This window comes from Alosa alosa, chromosome 11, assembly GCF_017589495.1.
Source record: "Alosa alosa isolate M-15738 ecotype Scorff River chromosome 11, AALO_Geno_1.1, whole genome shotgun sequence".
In the NCBI taxonomy this organism is placed as follows: Eukaryota; Metazoa; Chordata; class Actinopteri; order Clupeiformes; family Clupeidae; genus Alosa; species Alosa alosa.
In genome coordinates, this window is record NC_063199.1 from 31,705,554 (window position 1) to 31,714,062 (window position 8,509).

Genomic DNA, 8,509 nt, shown 5'->3' on the forward strand with positions numbered 1-8,509 from the left:
CCACAGTTCAGTGTATCTCAAGGCCCAGTTATCTGATGCTCATTTACCTCAATGAAATACAAAAGAACTCATTCAAGATTCAAGTCACTTGACTTGATAGTATATTTTTAAAACACAGTATTATGACATTTTGGGACAATAAGCTAAAAGTAGATTTTTTTTAGTCAGTTAGAAATAATTCAATATGACCTTTGTGTCTGGGTTATGAATCTCATATCACTAGACCCTTCACAGTCTTTCAGCTCTGCCTGCAATAACATCTGTAAACACTGTGGTCTAAAAAATCAACCTAAACTTGGTCGACATGCCGTCACACTCATGAAAAGCAGTGATTCCCTGCACAACAAGGATATCCTCATCATCAGGAGAGACAATGACAGTTAATGATGGCTTCATCTTTCATGCATGTGTTTGGTTCTCCACAATATGGTGGCGATAAAGAAGTGAGATTTACCCATTCTTGATGCTGAAAGGGTTTTCTGCCCTGAACATGATCTCCCTGAGATGTCCCTGGCAGCAGTAATGCCCCTGGACATGATTGGGGCATCGATGGGAGTTCAGCTCAGAAGCATTCGCTATATGTGATCTAGGAAAACCCTTCACATGGTGCGCTCAAGAATCCTTGATTTTTAAGAAACGTAATTTCGATCTCTTTGTATGTCTTGACATGTGAAGAAATTGACAATAAAGCAGACTTTGACTTTTGACTTTGACTGATTTTTGCTCTGTTTCAACCCTCTCTGGTGAAATGTAACCAACTTAAGATTCTAAAACCATCCTAGCAACATTTTGGACACTGTCCCCTAGCAAGATCCTGGACATCATCCTCTCAAAATCCTGGATGTTGCTAGGATGCCATGTTGCTAGGATGGTGTCAGAATCATAAGGTGGTAAAATTGCACCATGTGAAGTGTTTTCCCAGATCGCCTCACATATGATAACACACTAACATGCGCCGATGGCATGTGATGCCGCATGTCGTCATGTAATCATAATATGCCATCATGTTTTGAGCTGCCTGGTGACGAGGAGAGGTAACTGTCTGAACAGTGGGGAGGAAGGGAAGGTAATACTCTATATAACATCTGATGTAGTTTGAATGTAAAAGATGTTAGTTGCATGGCCTTATTTCCCCAGGCATGTTTTTTATTAGCTGTTTTTTAAAAGTTGCTTTTTAACATTTCAGGATGAAAGGAGTTTTGGGCTTTCAGCCAAGATAAGCCTTCCGACTGTCTCTCTGTTTCTCACAAGCACCCCACCCACACACCCCCACACACATCCTTTTTCTCATACACAACTACCACTAGACTATATACTCACTCCTACAGCTGTCACAATGATATACACATATCACCTCAGGGGCATTCCATATATTTCCCTGAACTACAAATCCCCAGACTGAAATGAATCACAATACAGAAATACAAACAAATGATCAGTTTGAGTTGGCTTCACATTGATATATACTGGAGATATGTAAAGGTGACTGTTGTTTTCATTCTGTTTATTACTGCTTTATAAAGAATCTATATGTTATAATCTATTTATACAGGGACAACACATGGAATCTGAGTGTACATATAAATTCTTAGAGGAAAATACATTTTATTAACGGACATCTGCAAAATGTCCTATTGGCCATAGAATCTGTTGAAGAGGATGTGTCTGTTGACAAAAGATGACAGTGTGTGTATGTGTGTGTGTGTGTGTGTGTGTGTGTGTGTGTGTGTGTGTGTGTGTGTGTGATAGAGAGAGAGCGAGAGAGTAATACTGGACTGTGAAAGGAGACCACTGGGAACACTAGGACATTGACAAGAGCATGTATAATGATTTCAGCTGGAGTTCTGACACTTTGCTGGCCATCCCTAGTGTTTACCCCCTCTGATGTGCATGTGTGTGTGTGTCTCTCTCTTTCTCTGGGTGTGTCTGTCTCTGTCTCTGTCTCTCTCTCTCTCTTTCTCTATATCTGTGTGTCTGTGTGTGTGTGTGTGTGTGTGTGTGTGTGTGTGTGTGTGTGTGTGTGTGTGTGTGTTTGTGCATGTGTGTAAGAGAGAGGAAGACAATGAGTGAAAAGAAGACAAAAGACAAAAAGATAGAGTGTGAGAGAGAAAGAGATAGAGCGAGAGATTCATATGGCTCCTCTCTCTCTCTCTCTGGGGAAATGATCAATAAAAAATGCACAGCGGAATGTAAACACCAAGCTTGGCCGGTTCATCAGTACAACTTCATCTTGGCAAACTTCCTGAGCAGTGACAGAGGGTCAGATGAAGTTCCTCTCTCTCTCTCTCTCTCTCTGTCTCTCTCTCTCTCTCTCTCTCTCTCCCTCTCTCTCTCTGTGTTTGTGTGTGTTTGTGCTGTCTGTGTGTATTATAAAAAGAATATGTGTGTGTGGTTGAGTTATTGTTCTTCATATGTGTTGGCGTAAGTGCTTTGGCTTTGGCTTTGGCTATATTTGTAATTTCCCCTCTTCAATGTGTTTTTCACTGCAGATGTTCCCACTCTGAATGCACTTTGACATATATTATTCCCAACACAACACAACACAACACAACACAACACAACACAACACAATACAACACAACCACAACACAACACAACACAAACACAAACACAACACAACACAACACAACACAACCACAACACAACCACAACACAACACAACACATCACAACACAACCACAACACAACCACAACACAACACAACACAACACAACACAACACAACACAACACAACACAACCACAACACAACACAACACAACACAACACAACACAACACAACACAACACAACACAACACAACCACAACACAACACAAAAGCACAACAGCAAATAATGCTCCATTATTATCTAAACAAAGTCCACAATTGTCCGATAAGGCTCTAGACCAGCACTGAAGTTGATAAAGGTCATAGATGGCTGATAGCTGATAGATCATTTGACATATTATCACGTAAACACGTTCAGAGTCTAGGCCTACTGTAAATGTGCACATACAGCACAAGCGAGGCAGAGGGGAAGCTATTCTCTCATTAGGAAAGGGCATGCAAGGAGACAGACCCGACTGGCTTTTTCTGAAGAGTCCTTCTTACTTGGGTCCTTGGAGCAAACAATGTGATCAGCTTGGCCTGGGCACTCACTCAGCCTCCTTAATTAAAGGCGTAATTAACATTTGGTGATCATGTGAAGGGTTGTTTTGACAGCAGTGATTTTCCTTCGGCAAGAGCAGCAGCCCATTAATCCCCCTCATCCCTGATTAGGGTGTGTTTTCAGCTTCAGTTTTTCACCTTCTGCTTTGATTGATAGGTGAGAGGGGGTGGGGTTGTCATGGTGATGGGGGTAAAACACTGACGCCCAGGGTTCCAGCCCAACCGCCAGTCCTGTCTGCCTGCGTGGTTAAAGTCTGTCTGGTGTCTTAATTTAGTACAACAGTGTCCACTGATCTGGCTAAGAGTGACAAGTCAGCTTAAACAGCGATTGTCAGGAGAATATTAAGAATAAAAGGTGTTAAATGATATTTTTGTAAAATTTGATGGACACAGGCTTAGCCTATAGAGAGACAGACACACACACACACACACACACACACACACACAAACACACACACACACAGATAGACAGACAGACAGACAGACAGACAGACACACACACACACACACACACACACACACACACAGACACACACACACACACACACACACACACACACATCTGGGGTTTGCATGGCTGTCTGTCTCACACTAGGTTTTCTGACCCACACGCATGTCAGACAAGTGTCAGGTCAGGGGCATGGAATGACAAAGAGGGACAGGGAAGGTCCCCAGAGTGCATACACTCGTACACACACACACACACACACACACACACACACACACACACACGCACACACACGCACACACACGCACACACACGTGTCAAAGACAGGACAAAGACAGCAGTGTTGAGGTGTGAACCTTTGTCAAAACTGTGAACATCAGTGTATGGCCATGGCATTGTTTTTTCTTAGATGATATCTGGGCTGCACTTTGGAGTTGGTGTGTGTGTGTGGGGGCCTGGGGGCGGTGGCAGTTCTGCCAAAGATAAATATCTTTATCATGGTTTCATGGTTCTTATATTTGTGATTTGTGAAGAACCCTCTGAAAACGAGTCATTTTTGTTGTGCAGTAATATTGCATTTATTTTGTGCCATGAAAAGCCCTTTAGAAGTGCAAAGATCTCTTTGGTTCGGTATGTAAGGATTTTTCTGGATGTGCATTTTTACACACACACACACACACACACACACACACACACACACACTCAGACATTTCTACTGGCTGTGTGGTCGGTAATCCGTCTGAGGGAAGCTGACATGTCTTTAAGTGAGGGGGATTCTTCCCTCACACGAAAGTGAGATCAGTGTATATGATGGGCGATGTGAGATGGCGTCTTAACCGCCTAGGCGTCCCCTCTCCTCCAGGGGAGGCTGTCCATGATGCAACACTCACCCTTCTGATGACAGCCATCCATCACCAGTACCGTCATCACTGATGGCCATCCGATGAACCCTGAAGAGGGGAACAGAGCGAAGTAGGGAGGGAGAGAAAGAGAGAGAGAAAGGGAGAGAGAAGAGAAAAAGAGGGAGAGAAAGAGGCAGTAAAGAGTGAATAGAGGAGACAAAAATTAATTCAACACACACACACACACACACAATCAACTGCCACTGTCAGGTTGATTAATACATGTCCTCAAGACACTTCCTGAGGTGTGTTCCATTACAGTAACAGAGACACGCTCGTGTCTGTACTCATCTGGACTGCACAGAGACTGCAGTGGACACTAGGGGTCAGCACTGAGATCTAATGACCAGTGAAGTCCAAACACCAAGCAACAGGCCACTTCCTGTTACTCCAAGTGCTCTACGTAGAGTTTGCAGCAGTGTGTTGTTGAAGCACTGAAGGATGGAAACACATTCTTTTGGATTCTGTCAGAGAGTTTTCAATGTGGTGTTGAAGTCTCACACCCATCAGATCCCTACCTCAGGTTGTTGTAACACAGTCTTCTGAAAATGCTAGGCTAGGTTAGCTTCACCACCCCAAGCAATTTACTTTGAGAACATGTACAGTGTACTGTGCACTACCAAACTAGTTGGATACCTTTTTGTTTGCACTGAAAGATTGCCTTTCATCTCTCGCCCTCTCAAGCCAAACATCCAAAACCACAATGGTAGAAGGGAGGAGAAGCATCTATATACAATCATTAAAGGTACTCTAAGCGATGCCACACGTTTTTTAGGCTAAAACATTTTATGTCACTTACAGCAAACATCACCTAACCAACCGCTAGCTGTCTGTGTCCTGAATACACTGTAAAAAAAAAGTTGCATGGGAGCAGCACGGGAGGGAGGGGGAGGAAGTAGCAAGCTAGCTCTCTGTTTTGTTTGAAAGTCAACAGAAGTGATGTTACCCAGCATCGCTTAAAGCACCTTTAATAATATTGTTTTATGCTAACTATTATAACTTGCTCTCAATTGAAGGGTCTGCACCTAATTTGCTCTTTGCCATAACATTGTTCCAGTGGCTGCCCTTGCTGATCCTGAAACCCACCTGAGTATATTGTATGCAGGTGCAGCATTGGAATAGAGAGGCGATTTCAGAAGTGTGGAGGATGTATGTGTCTGAGGGGATGGTCTCCCTACCCCACCTGCAGAGTTTCATTAGAGTGAAGGGGGAAAGAGAGGGGTATTGTGTGTGTGTGTGGGGGGGGGGGGGGTTCACATTGAAAGGAACATCATCAGGTATGAGAAAGCTTTACCCATGATGCCTTGCTGCCAGTCTGGGTAAGGTGTCTGAAATGTTCTGAGAAGCCAAGCAGAACTCTGATGACCCATAGTGGGCAGGCAGCTTAGACTGTACCACCCTCATGTATAAGTATGTATAAGTATAAATACTCTTGATCCCATGAGGGAAATTTGGTCTCTGTGCATTTATCCCAATCCGTGAATTAGTGAAACACACACCACACAGTGAACACACAATGAGGTGAAGCACAAACTAATCCCGGCACAGTGAGCTGCCTGCAACAACATGGCTTTCGAGGGGAGCAGTGAGGGGTTAGGTGCCTTGCTCAAGGGCACTTCAGCCGTTCCTACTGGTTGGGATTCGAACCGGCAACCCTCCGGTTACAGGTCCGAAGTGCTAACCAGTAGGCCACGGCTGCCCCAATGTCTCAAATCACTTGGGTACACCTTTGGATACCTTTGGTAACACAATGTATTATCAAAAATAAAAAAAAATAAAATAAATAAACATTTAACACATCATGGGTGCTGAACTAAGCAAAATAAAAAACCTTCAATTTTCTGTGTTCTGTCATGTTCCTGACATACCCGGGTGGTGACAGCTGAGTGTGTGTGACGCGGAGTTGAGTTTGGCGAACGGCGTGATCCGGTTTGACCCAGTGACAGGTGTACTTGTCAGGGACGGGCCTGTCTCTTCTCATCAGACGCCACACGTGCTGAGGGACGAGCGCTGGCACAGAGTTGGCCGCTCGCTCCACAGGACAGCATGAAGGACAGCCGGAGGTTAAACACGGGAGACCAACTTCCTGTCAGAGCACCACCAGGCAAGGGCACAGGTGAGAGAGAGACGCCCATTTTTGACAGACAGATGTTGTCTTTTGCTGCTGATATATCTAGCATAGCTTAATTATTTAGTCTCAGAATATAATAATAATTTAATTATATATAATATATATATATATATATATGTGTGCAACTATAAAGCTGGATATGTAGCAATCACTGGTTCCCATACATGTAAGGTCAGTTTGAAGCTGAGATATATAAATCTCATCAAAAGGAAGTCACTGTAGACGTCATTTCTGATATAGCATTGTAGAAAAGTTTTGCAGGATTCAGGGTGGGTAATATATAATACTACTGTTCGTACTGTATATACTTTTGAATTTGCGTGTATGTATTAATTTGCATGTGAAGATGTGGTGTGTTTCATGAGAAAATGGGATGAGTATGTTTGTATGTCAATGTGTATGCATGCATGTGTGTGTGTGTTTGTGTGCTTGTGTGTGTGTGTATGTGTGTATGTGGAATCTCGATGTTTATTTAAAGACATCAATCCAAACCCATCCTTTACCTTCACTTCAAATCAATCACCTCGGTTGTCGCTGTGACAGCAGGGTATTGACAGGGTTGACAGCACTTTGATTATCCAGTCACCCACCGGGCCAGATCGAGTCACCTGTCAGAGGCAAGTAGATTGAAACACACGCACACAAACAAACACACACACACACACACACACACACACACACACACACACACACACACACACACACACACACACACACACAAAGCAATAGAAAGTGTGACAAAGTTAAGAAACATCATGTGTGATAGAGAACATTACTGAAAAGAAAATGATAGAATGAAAGAGAGAAAACCAGAGAAAACAGCAGGACTAACCAGACTTCTATTCGACACAACACATTACACATTACGACACATTACTTCCGCCATTAGGCTACAATGCCAAATAGCCTTTTAAGGAGAAAAGTGGAGACTCTATTGTAAACTAAATAATATCTGATAATAGAACAGATCTCACTGAATGTCTTTGCTGTCATCAGCAGTTTGTTTGTAACGCATATCCTGTCTCTGTTCAAGGTTTAGTCCAGTCCAGAGCGTCCGATATCGGCTAAGAGGACAACATTAAATATTAATTTCAGCATCCTGAGTCAGCACTAATCTATCATGCTGTATAAACATCGAAGTTATAGCCAAGCAAGCAGACTGTCATGCAGGTTGTTTATTATACCAAAAAGATATGACACCTCAGGAGAAGGATCGTGAGAAATGTCAAGTCTCGGCATTGTAAAAGATACTGCATTTGTCCATTTTGTGTAGTCAAATACACATTGAAATATTGTGAAAAATTTGATTGAAGAAGTTTTCCATCCAAATTCATTTTTGGATAGTGTGTGGTCAGGGGAAACAAATAACATGTGAACATATCAGAACCTAATAAAAAATAAATAGTGAATAAATAGTGAGAAAACATTTCAATGTAATTTGTCCACATAGTTCATACAGTTGCATTTCTTTCCTCTGAAGTCCCTCTGCACACTGGCCTATCCCTCTGGTCTCCTCTGCCGGTAAGTTCTGTGGCCTGAGCTTCTGGTGTTTATCAGAGAGCGTGGGATTGTACACGGTGTCTTAGTGTCCTTTTGCGTATCACGTGTGCCATACCCACACTGGGAGGCTATTGGTCACCATTGACTGCATTGCTAAAAAAACAGTTCAAATGCACCCCATCTATAAGGAAAAGAGCAAAAGGTGGGAAAGAAATCAGGATAGAAGAACACTCCTCTCACTGAAATGTGACTGCTGTACAATAAAAACGCAGTCTGGCAAATGCTTCAGAAAGATCATAGATCCTACAAGTGGGAAGGCAAGTTTCTGTTCGTCTGACAATAACAATGTTCAAGGTGGAGCCAAAATAATTATGACATAAAC